We start from the raw sequence: 13,217 nt of genomic DNA on the forward strand, positions 1-13,217 counted from the left end.
GTTGATGTGTGTATAACTATCATGTATACATATACAATTTCATTTTACAAAATAGGACAATATGCACATTGCTGTGCAAGTTGATTTTTTTCCTTTGACAGTTACTTCAATCAGAATGTGTTTAGCTGCAAGTAATAGCAAACGTAGAGTGATTTAAATATGTGGGGTTCGTTAGTCTCATATTTTCTCCGAGGCAGCAGCTGGCATTCATTTAGCTGGTCAAAAGTTCCATTAGGAACCCCTCTCTGTCTCTTCTCCATAATCCTCGGTCAGCTGGCTTTTGCCTCCAAGCTTATCATCTCACGGGCACAAAATGACCACTACAGCTCTGAACATCTGAAGACAGAAAGAGGGGAGAAGGGCAACCACACCCATTCCCTTTTATTAGGAAAGAAATAGTTCCCCAGAAACACCCTCTGCCTACCCTGCACCCCCACCCCAAGTAGCCTTCCACTTTTGTAGCATTGGCCAGATTTACGGCATATGATGATGCTTTGCTGCCAAGAGTCGGGCACTGATATTGAATCAACCAATCGGAAGTGTCTGCCACAGCAAAACAGCTGGGAAACACATCCGTGTCGACACACAGAGACATACTGCTTTCCCACGTGTGGACAGTCAGTTTTTTTTGAAATATTTGCTCCTCAAACAATGCTGCACCAAGATCCTTACCTTTGTGTATGTGCTTGTGTGAGGGCTTCAGTAAGATACAGCCCTAGAAGAGGAGCTTCTATGTCAGAACATTTTAATTTTGACATCACCAGGGTCTAAATTGGAAAACTTTCTTTTTCTTCCCCAAGAGCTTCTGGAAATTGTGAGGACTGTAGAATGGAACTTTCTTTGATCCTGATGTTTCATGTTGCCATCAACACATAACTCAGTTTTGTCTTTCACATGGGAGATCAACCATGATTCTTCAGACATAATTATAGAAAGAGCAGTGGCTGGATATTAGGAGTTCTGGGCCAGTAAATGGCTACAAGATAAAGAGAGTGGCCTGGCTGATTGGTTGCCAGATTTCCTTTGAAGTCGAATGTCATCATCTGATTAAGAGGGTTTCCCCCGTGGTGGTACAAAACGATGCCACTCAGAGTGGACTGTCACATCTTCCCTAGAGAAATGAATTGTATGTTCACACCAAAACCCATTCGTGAATATTTATAGCAGCTCTATTTATAATTGTCAGGGACTGCTAACACCCAAATGCTCTTCAATGGTGGTAAAGAAACTGTGGCAGATCCATAAAATAGAACACTATTCAGCAATAAAAAGGAACAAGCTGTTGTTACATGTGGCACTGGCACTAATCTCAAAGGCACTATGCTGGGTGAAAGAAGCCAGTCTTAAAAGACTATATGCTGTATGATTCCATTTATATGATATTCTCAAAGAGACAAAATTAGAGCGTTAGAGACCAACTTCATGGTTGCCGGGGATAGTTGGTGTGGGGCAGGGAGGACAGGATGGGGAATTTTTTGCCTGATGGAACTGTTCTGTATGCTGATTATGGTGATGGCAACTTGAACCCATACATGTGTTAAAATTCAGAGAACTGTACATTTTTAAAAAGTCATTTTACTGTAAAGTGAAACTCTGTGCCTATTAAACAATAACTCTCTCTTCCCCCTCAATCCTTAGTCCCTGACAACCAGCAATTCTACTTTCTGTTTCTATGAATTTGACTATTCTAGGTACTTCATATAAGTGGAATCATACAATATTTCTCCTTTTGTGGCTGGCTTATTTCACTTAGCATCATATTTTCAAGGTTCATCCATGTTGTAGCATGTGTCTGAATTTCCTTCCTTTTTAAGACCGAATAATATTCCATTGGTGGATATACCACATTTTGTTTACCCATTAATCCATCGACGGACACTTTGGTTGTTTCCACCTTTTGGCTATTGTGAATAATGCTATCATGTCCACAGTAGGACAAATACATGTTCAAGTCCCTGCTTTCAGTTTTTTTTGGGTATATACATACACAGAAGTAGAATTGCTGGATCATATGGTAATTCTATGTTTAACTTCTTGAGGAATCACTGTACCATTTTCCACAGTGGCTGCACCATTTTACATTCCCACCAGCAGTGCACAAGGGTTCCAATGTCTCAACATCCTTGCCAACAGTTGTTATTTTCTGTTTTTTTTGTTTGTTTGTTTGTTTTTTTATAACTAGCATCCTAATGGATATGAAATGGTATCTCATTGTGGCTTTGATTGGCATTTCCCTAATGATTGGTGATGTTGAGCATCTTTTCACATGTTTATTAGCCTTTCTAGTTAATTTTTTTTTTTTAAAGCTGAAATCTTGCGTGTTACATCTATTTTTTTTTTTTTTTAACTTTGGGTTTATTTATTTATTTATTTATTTATTATTTAGTTGCGGCAAGTGAGGGCCACTCTTCATCACGGTGCGCGGCCCTCTCACTATCGCGGCCTCTCCTGTTGCGGAGCACAGGCTCCAGACGCGCAGGCTCAGTTATTGTGGCTCACGGGCCTAGTTGCTCCGCGGCATGTGGGATCTTCCCAGACCAGGGCTCGAACCCGTGTCCCCTGCATTGGCAGGCAGATTCTCAACCACTGCGCCACCAGGGAAGCCCATCTAGTTAATTTTTATTATGTATTTGTTCACAAGAGATTGGAAGTAAACTAACAGCACAACTGGCTGGAGAATCCCTGGTGCCCAGCACACCGTGGATGTTAAGAACGAGCAAGACTAGATACTTCGGGAGTCAGAAGGGAGAGTATTGGCTGGTGTCCTTTATAAGCAGTCAACCACTCGTCCATAAAGGGATCTGAGGGAGGGGCTGCTACTTCTGTCACCGTCCAGCCCAGGCTGACAGGCGGTACAGCAATCCCACCACTTTGCAGCTGCATTTAAATGTCAGAAGTTTGTTACCCAATGGTCTAAAATTGCAGCTGATGACCTTTCAGCAAATGCCAAAGTTCTTTCAGGGCACAGGACAGGGTGGAAACTGAAAGAGCAGCTGTGGTGAAAGCCTGGAGGAAGGTAGAAGAGCATCCAGCTCACATTTATTTCAGTGCCAAGGATACACTGGTGACCACAAAGCTATCTTTGGCTTTGTTCTGCTTAGTGAAAGATGCTCACAGACCTCAGTCTAAGTAAATAAGGTCAAGCAGACCGTCCTAATGGCTGGGGCAATCTTACTCCTGACTCAGGACCCTCCACCCAAAGACAAGGATCTGGAATGTGCCTCTAGAATATCAGCTGAGGGACCATTCTTTGTTAGCAGAACTCTGCTAAGATGCTTTATGTAATCCCAACATAGGTTTTTTTGTTTTTGTTTTGTTTTGTTTTTAATATTTATTTGTTTATTTGGCTTCACCTGGTCTTAGTTGCAGCATGCGAGATCTAGTTCCCTGAGCAGGAATTGAACCCGGGCCCCCTGCATTGGGAGCGTGGAGTCTTTAACCATTGGACCACCAGGGAAGTCCCCAACATAGCTTTTTGTTTTACTTTGTTTTTGAAGTTTTCAATCAGAAAAGGTTTTATTATAAGAAATAATGCTGGGCTTCCCTGGTGGCGCAGTGGTTAAGAATCTGCCTGCCAATGTAGGGGACATGGGTTCGAGCCCTGGTCCGGGAAGATCCCACATGCCGTGGAGCAACTAAGCTCGTGCGTTACAGCTACTGAGCCTGCGCTCTAGAGCCCGCGAGCCACAACTACTGAGCCCGTGTGCCACAACTGTTGAAGCCCACACGCCTAGAGCCCGTGCTCCACAACAAGCGAAGCCACCACAGTAAGAAGCCGGCACACCGCAACGAAGAGTAGCCCCCACTCGCCTCAACTAGAGAAAGCCAGCGGGCAGCAACGAAAACCTAACACAGCCAAAAATATAAATAAATAAATAAATAAATTTGAAAAAAACGAAAAAAAAAGGAAATAATGCCATTAGGTTAAAAATGCAAAAAATTTTACAATTATGGCAAAATGTTTCAAAATATCTACACACTTGCCCCCATAGGACTACAGTACTTACTACATACCTGAGCACTGAACATTGAGTGCCATTCTAAACAGCTTCACATAGGAACTCTGTTTCTTTGCAGATCGCATCTTCCTTTTCTCATGTGCCAGTGAAACCGGCTTGATGCTTAAGCATCAGCTTTGTAGGATAACAGAAAACAAAGATAAAAAATAAAGAATACAATTTCTGCTTTCCTATAACATAGTTTTACCAAGATACCAAGTCTAGTTTTCAATGTATAAAAATACGTAGGAAAGTGCTATATACATTCTTCAAATGCAAAAATAAAGTTAAAGTGGGACTGGCATATGTTGGAACTATATTTTAATTCTTTGGTACCCATTGCACCATTTACTTATATTCTCATCATACTATGCTTTTTAAAAAAATATATATATATAAGGCTTTATCTTTTAGAGTAGTTTAGGTTTACAACAAAATTGCGAGGAGGTACAGAGATTCCTCATTTCCCCCTGTACCCACACATGCACGGCCTTCCTTGTTATCAACATCACTCACCAGAATGGTATTTCTTTTTTCTCTTTTTTTTTTTTTTTTTTTTTTACAAAAATGAACCTACATTAACCCATCATTATCACCCAAAATCCATAGTTTACCTTAAGGTTCACTATGGGTGTTGTACATTCTGTGGGTCTGGACAATTGTATAATGGCATATATCTATCATAATATCACACAGAGTAGTTTCACTGCCCTAAAAATTCTCTGTGCTCTGCCTTTCATCGCTCCCCACCACCTCACCCCTAGTGACCACTGATATTCTTATTGCCTCCGTAGTTTTGCTTTCTCCAGAATGTAAAATAGTTAGAATCATGCAGTAGGTAGCCTTTTCAGATCGGCTGCTTTCACTTAGTAATATGCATTTAAGATTCCTTCATGTCTTTTCATTGCTTGATAGCTCATTTCTTTTAGCAATGAATAATATTCCATTGTCTGGATGTACCACAGTTTATTTATTCATTCCTCTACTGAAGGACATCCTGGTTGCCACCAAGTCTTAGCAATTATGAATAAAGCTACTATTAACAACAGTCTGCAGGTTTTTGTACTAATGTTAAGTTTTCAGCTCCTTTGGGTAAATACCAAGGAGTGTGATTGCTGGATCATAGGGCGAGAGTATGTTTAGTTTTGTAAGAAACCTCCAACTGTCTTCTGAAGTGGCTGTACCAATTTGCATTCCCACCAGCAATGGATGAGAGTTCCTGTTGCTCCACATCCTCACCAGCATTTGGTATTCTGGATTTTGGTCATTCTAATAGGTGTGTAGGAATGTCTCATTGTTGTTTTAATTTGCATTTTCCTGATGACATATGATGTGGAGCATCTTTTCATATGCTTATTTGTTATCTGTGAGGTGAGGTGTCTTTGGTGAGGTGTCTTTGGCCCATTTTTTAATCTGTTGTTTTCGTATTGTTCAGTTTTAAGGATTAACAGTCCTTTATCAGATGTGTCTTTTGTAAATATTTTCTCTCAGTTTGTGGTTTGTCTTCTCATTCTCATGATACTGTCTTTCCCAGAGCAGAAGTTTTTAATTTTAATAAATTCCAGCTTATCAATTACTCCCTTCATGGATTGTTTATTTGGTACTGTATCTAAAAAGGCATCACCATACCCACGGTCATCTAGGTTTTCTCCTATATTATCTTTTAAGAGTTTTAGTTTTGCATTTTACATTTAGGCCTATGATCTACTTTGAGTTAATTTTTGTGAAGGGTGTAAGGTCTGTGTCTAGATTCATTTTTTTGCATGTGAATGTCCAGTTGTTCTGGCACTATTTGTTCAAGAGACTCTCTTTACTCCATTTTTTGCCTTTTCTCCTTTGTCAAAGATCAGTTGACTATATTTATGGGGGTCTATTTATGGGCTCTCTATTCTGTTCCATTGACCTATCTGTCTATTCTTTTGCCAATACAGTACCACATTGTCTTAATTACTGTAGCTTTATCATAAGTCTTGAAGTCAGGTAGCAACAGTCCTCCAACTCTTTCTTCTCCTTCAATATTGTGTTGGCAAATCTGGGTCTTTTGTCTCTCCGTATAAATTTTAGAATCAGTTTGACAATATCCGTAAAATGACTTGCTTGGATTTTGACTGGGATTGCATTGAATGTATAGAACAAATTGGGAAGAACTGACATCTTGACAATATTGAGTCTATCCACTGATTTAGTTCTTCTTTGATTTCATTCATCAGAGTTTTGTGGTTTTCCTCATACAGATCTTATAAACATTTTGTTTGTTAGATTTGTACTATTTCATTTTTTTAGGTTCCAGTGTCAATGGTATTATGTTTCTAATTTCAGATTCCACCTATTCATTATTGGTATATAGGAAAACAATTGACTTTTGTATATTAACCTTGAATCCTGCAACCTTGCTATAATTGTTTAATAGCCCCAGGAGTTTTTTGGTGTGTCAATTCTTTTGGATTTTCTACATAGACAATAATGTCATCTGTGAACAAAAGCACTTTTATATCTTCCTTCCCAATATGTATATTTTTTATTTTCTTTTATTGCCTTATTGCATTAGCAAGGACTTCCAGTATGACATTGAAAACAAGTGGTGAGAGGGAACATCCTTGACTTGTACCTGATCTTAATGGGAAAGCTTTGAGTTTCTCATCATTAAATATGATATTATCTGTAGGGTTTTTATAGACAGTCTTTATCAAGTTGAGAAAATTCTCTTCTAGTCCTAGTTTACTGAGAGTTTTTATCTTAAATGGATTTTGTCAAATGCTTTTTTTGCATCTATTGGTATGATTTTGTGATTTTTCATTTTTAGTCTGTTACGTGATGGATTACATTATTTGATTTTCAAATGTTGAACCAGCCTTGCATACCTGGATAAATCCTACTTAGTCATGGTATATAATTATTTTTATAAGTTTTTAAATTTAATTTGCTAATATTTTGTTAAGGATTTTTGCATCTATGTTCATGGGAGATATTGGTTTGTAGTTTTCTTTGCTTGTAATGTCTTTGCCTGGTTTTGGTATTAAGGGAATGTTGGCCTCATTGAATATGTTAGGAAGCATTTCCTCTGCTTCTATCCTCTGAAAGAGATTGTAAAGAATTGATATTTTTTCTTCCTTAAATGTTTGGTAGAATTCACTAATAAACCCATCTGAGCTTTGTGCTTTTGGTTTTGGAGGGTATTAATGATTGATCCAATTTCTTTAATATAGGCCTATTCATATCATCTACTTCTTGTGTGAATTTTGGCAGATTGTGTCTTTCAAGTTATTTGATCCATTTTATCTGGGTTATCAAATTTTTGGGCATAGAGCTGTTCATAGTATTCCTTCATCATCCGTTTTTTTTTATTCATGTATTTTTTTAAACATATGTTTTGCTTTTTATTTATTTATTTATTTAGCTGCATCAGGTCTTAGATGTGGCATGCAGATCTTCATTGTGGCATGCGGGATCTTTCATTGCAGCTCATGGGCTCTTTGTTGCAGAGCACAGGCTTCTCTCTAGTTGTGGCATGCAGGGTCCAGAGCGTGTGGGCTCAGTAGTTGTGGCATGTGGGCTTAATTGTCCTGTAGCATGTGGGATTTTTGTTCCCTGACCGGGGATCAAACTCGTGTCCCCTGCATTGGAAAGCAGATTCTTAACCACTGGGCCACCAGGGAAGTCCCCTTCATCATCGTTTTAATTTCCAAAGGATCTGTAGTAATGTCCCATCTTTTATTTCTGATACTAGTAATTTATGTCTTCTCTCTTTTTTCTTAGTTAGCCTGGCTAGAGGCTTATCAATTGATAAGATCTTTTGATCTTTTCAAAGAACCAGGTTTTGGTTTTGTTGATTTTCTTTATTGATTTCTAATTTTTACTTTCATTGATTTCTGCTCTAATTCTTATTATTTCCTTTCTTCTGCTTACTTTGGGTTTAATTTGTTCTTCTTTTCCTAGATTCCTATGGTGGAAACTTAGATTGATTTTAGATCTTTCTTATTCTCTAATATATGCATTTAATGCTATAAATTTCCCTCTAAGCACTGCTTTTCACTGTATCCCACAAATTTTGATAAGTTGTATTTTTACTTTCATTTAGTTCAAAATATTTTAAAATTTCTCTTGAGATGTTTTTCTTTCATCCATATGTTATTTAGAAGTATGTTATTGAATCTCCATGTATTTTGGGATTTTCCACTTATCTTTCTGTTGTTGGTTTCTAGTTTATTTCCATTGTGGTCTAAAAGCAGACATTGTGTGATTTCTATTCTTTTAAATATGTTAAGGTATGTTTTATGGCCCAGAATGTGGTTTATATTGGTGAATGTTCCATGAAAGCTTGAGGAAAATGTGTATTCTGCTGTTGTTGGATGAAGTAGTCTGTAGATGTCAATTATATCTTGTTGATAAATGGTGTTAAGTTCAACTATGTGCTTATTGATTTTCGCCTGCTGGGCCTTTCCATTTCTGAGTGTTGAAATCCCGAGCTATGATAGTGGATTCATCTTCCTCCTTACAGTTTTATCCATTTTGCCTCATGTAGTTTGATGCTCTGTTGTTAGGCACATACATTATTATGTCTTGTTGGAGAATTGACTCCTTTATTATTATGTAATACCCCTCTTTATCCCTAATAACTTTCCTTACTTTGAAGTATGTTCTGTCTGACATTAATATAGCTACTCCTGCTCTCTTTTCATTAGTGTTAGCATGATATATTTTTCTCCATCCATTTACTTTTAATCTATATGTGTCTTTATATTTAAAGTGGGTTTCTTGTAGACAACATATAGTTAGGTCATGTTTTCGATCCACTCTTTTAATTGGTGTATTTAGATCATTGACATTCAAAGTGATTATTGATACAGTTGGATTAAGGGAAAATAGTAACCATATTTGTTACTATTTTCTATTTTTTGCCCTTATTCTTTGTTCCTATTGTTGTCTTCCTTTCTTTTTCTGCCTTTTGTGATTTTTATTCGTCATTTTATATGATTTCCTTTTCTTTCCTTTCTTAGCATATCAGTTATACTTCCTTTTACTTTTTTTAGTGCTTTCCCTAGAGTTTGCAATATACATTTACAATTAATCCAATTTCACTTTCAAATAACATGTACCTCTTCATGGGTAGTTGTGAGTACCTTATAATAACAAAATAATTCTAATTCCATCCTCCTGTCCCTGTATAATTGCTATCATTCATTTCACTTATATGTAAGCATACATAAGTGCATATATATGATATATACATAAGCAGATATAATTGAATGCATTGTTGCTATTTTGAACAAACTGTTGTCTGTTAGATCAATTAAGAAGAAAAAATAAAAGTTTTTATTTTATCTTTTTTTCCTTCTTCAACGCTCTTCCTTTCTTTATGTAGATCCAAGCTTCTGACCTATATCATTTTCCTTCTCTCTAAAGAACATCATTTAACATTTCTTGCAAGGAAGACCTACTAGCAACAAATGCCCTCAATTTTTGTTAGTTAATAAAAGTTTTTGTTTCTCCTTCACTTTTTTTTTTTGAAGTCTTTATTGAATTTGTTACAATATTGCTTTTGTTTTACATTTTGGTGTTTTGGCCATGGGGCATGTAGGATTATAGCTCCCTGACCAGGGATCAAACCCACACCCCCTGCATTGGAAGGCAAAGTCTTAACCAGTGGACCACCAGTGAAGTCCTTCTCCACTTTTGATGGATAATTTTACAGGGTACAGAATTCAAAGGTTGATGGGTTTTTTCCTCTAAACACTTTAAATATTTCACTCCAAGTCTTCTTGTTTGCATGGTTTCTGAGGAGAAGTCAGATGTAATTCTTTGTTCCTCTGTAGGTAAGATGTTTATTTCCTCTTCTGGCTTCTTTCAGGATTTTTTCTTTATCTTTGATTTTCTGTAGTTTGATGATGTTAGGCTTAGGTGTGGTTTTTTGGCATTTATCCTGTGTGTTACTCTGTGAATTTCCTGGATCTGTGGTTTGGTGTCTGACATTAACTTGGAGGAAATTCTCAGTCATTATTATTTCAAATATTTCTTCTGTTCCTTTCTCTCTTTCTTCTTCTTCTCCTGATGTTCCCAATATGCATGTTACATCTTTTGTAGTTGTCCCACAGTCCTTGGATATCCTGGTTTGTTTGTTAGTTTTTTTTTTCCAGTCTATGTTTTTCTTTGCTTTTCAGTTTTCAAAGGTTTTTGATATATACTAAGGCTCGGAGATTCCTTCCTCAGCCATGACCATCAAATTCCAATCAAAGCCATTCTTCATTTCTGTGACAATGTTTTTTTTAATCTCTAGTATTTCTTTTTGGTTCTTAGGATTTCCTTCTCTCTGCTTACATTGCCCATCTGTTCTTGCATGCTCTCTATCCATTAGAGTCCCTAGCAAATTTATCATAGTCTTATTTTTTTTTTTTGAATTTTATTTATTTTTGGCTGTGTTGGGTCTTTGTTGCTGCACATGGGCTTTCTTTAGCTGCAGTGAGTGGGGGCTACTCTTCATTGCGGTGCATGGGCTTCTCATTGAGAGGATTCTCTTGCTGCAGAGCACGGGCTCTAGGCGCGTGGGCTTCAGTGGTTGCAGCCCACAGGCTCAGTAGTTGTGGCATGCAGGCCCTAGAGTGCACAGGCTTCAGTAGTTGTGGCACACCGGCTCAGTAGTTGTGGCGCACAGGCTTAGTTGCTCCACAGCATGTGGGATCTTCCTGGACCAGGGATCGAACCCATGTCCCCTGCATTGGCAGGCAGATTCTTAACCACTGCACCATCAGGGAAGTCCCATCATAATTGTTTTAAATTCCCAGGCTGGTAATTCCAACATCCCTGCCATGTCTTACTCTGAAGCTTGCTCTGTCTCTTCAAATTGTGGTTTTTTTGCCCTTTGGTTTGCCTTGTAATTCTTTCTTGATAGCTGGACATAGTGTACTGGATAAAAGGAACTGCTGTAAATAGGCCTTTAGTAAGGAGGTGGTGAGATGTGAGGGGAGGGACCTAGTCCTGTGATTAGGTCTCAGCGTTTAGTGAGCCTGTGCTTCTAGATTGTGAACTTCACAAGTGTTTCTCCGTTTTTTTCTCCCCCTTTAAGTGGTATGGGATGGCTAGAATTGGCTAGAGTTGGGTATTTCCCTACCCCAGGTCAGTTAAGACTGATAATCCTTGATTGGGTTGCTCTAGTTAACTCATGTCCCCTGAGGGCAGGCCTTGTTAAGAACAGCGAACTCTGGTGTGTTTCAAAATGTTTCCTTTTCCCATCCCCAGCCAGAAGCCCAGTATCTTCTCCAGCATTCACTGTGGGATCCTGGTCAAGCTCCTAGAGGTAAAACTCACAATACTGGGGAGCCCCCTGTAGGTCGCCCTGGAGTTTTTAACTCTCAGAACTGTCCACGCTGAGCTTCCAGCAATTTGTTAATTACAGTTCAGGCTTTAGACCCCAGCACTGGCCCCTGCAGCAATTTCCCTTCATGAGTCTTTGCTCTGGTGAGATGTGACTGCCTGTTTTCACCTGTCTCGCCAACCTTGGGGGCAATGGTTTGCCCTGTGTCCTTCCTTCTCTTATGGACCCAAGAAGAGTTTTTGACTTTTCAGCGTTTTCAGCTTTTCACTTGCAGTTAGGCTGGAGTGGTGACTTCCAAGCTCCTGACAATGCAGAATCAGCCCGGCATATGCCTTTTCATGTAACCTCAACATCCCTGTGTGTGATATCTTTGAGGTATCTGCTCAGCCCATGATCCCCATCTTGGAGAAAAGTGCACCCTGCTCATAAGAGGAAGATTCAAGACACATTTGCTTGTGTGACCCTGTCTCTGGCTGCAGCTGACTGGATCAGAGGTAGACATTTGATATAAGGTGAGCCAATCAGATTTTCTGTCCTGGGAACTTAGCTTGAGACGCAGAGACACTAGTGAATTGGATGATAATGCTGGAACTAAGAAGGATGTGTCCTTTGTAAGCTGTCCTCTGCAGTGGGTACTGGACTTCATGAGATCCCCTTGAATCTTTCCAACAAATTCCCTTTCTGATTTAGTTGGCCTAAGAAGGTTACTTACAGTGAATATGGCCTTGACTACAACAATAAGTACTACAATTAACATTTTTTTAATGAAGAAACTGAGGTTCAGAGAAGTTAAAAAAAAAAAAAAAGCTTATCCAAGCTCAGTCTTAGGATGGCCTAGGTTATGTTGCAGTAACTAATAAGCCTGAAATCCTAGTAGCTTAGCACATCAAAGGTTCATTTCTATTTCACATCACAACCTAATGTAGACAGAGTGGTGGCTCAGGCACCCAGGCTTTTGTCGTGTTGTAATACTGTCATTGAAACGCATGACGTTTAATGCATGGAAAAGAGTGGATGAAGGATTATTCATTGGATTTTCAAACTAGAATTAGTATACATCATTTCCACCTACATTCCATTGGCAAAATCCTAATATATGTAGAGCTTAAGAAAGTCCAGATGTTTCTTAACATCTGATATTACTTGCTACAATCTTGGAATTCCAGTCCAGAAAGAACCAGGGTCAGCTAAGGGAGGAACTGTTTTTACAGAGCCTAATAGAAACGTGCTTGTTTGCAACAAATTGTATTTCCTTAAATCTTGTTCTTATGATGAATCCTTTTCTTTATGGTAATTAAACCTTAGGAATTATTATATTATGTTAATTCAATGAAGTGTTTTGTTTTTATAAAAAACTTATCACTGAGTAATAACATAAACCTTCATTTGTGCCTCAGATGCTTACACCCATGTACAGGAGGCCAAGAGGTCCTAGATGGGTACCACCGATAATGTATCACTTCTCCAGTTCCCAGGAGGGCTTAACAGCATTGCTCATGTTGATCCTGCACACCCAGACCTGAACAGACAACACACAGGAGAAGCAATTCATTAACTCCGAGTTTAGTGGCCAGACTGCCTGGGTTCGTATCCCAGCTCTGTCGCTCATGGGCTGGTGACCTTGGGCGGATTACCTCACCTCTCGGTCCTCCATTTCATCAACTGCAAAATGGGTTATTCACAGTGCCCAATTCATAAGGTTGTTATGAAGATTAAATGAGTTATCTAATGTTATATGCATTAGCTGTTATTATTATTACTGTTATTTGGCACAAAGCAATGAAGACTTTTTTTTTTAGAAAAAGGAAGAATATGTTTATTTCTCCTCTATCCACTCAAAATATATCGTGACCATCTGTGGCATTACTGAGATAGCGTTTTGGTTAGGCAGCATAAGGCATTACACAGCA

Source organism: Eubalaena glacialis, chromosome 9 (assembly GCF_028564815.1).
Source record: "Eubalaena glacialis isolate mEubGla1 chromosome 9, mEubGla1.1.hap2.+ XY, whole genome shotgun sequence".
NCBI classification, from domain to species: Eukaryota; Metazoa; Chordata; class Mammalia; order Artiodactyla; family Balaenidae; genus Eubalaena; species Eubalaena glacialis.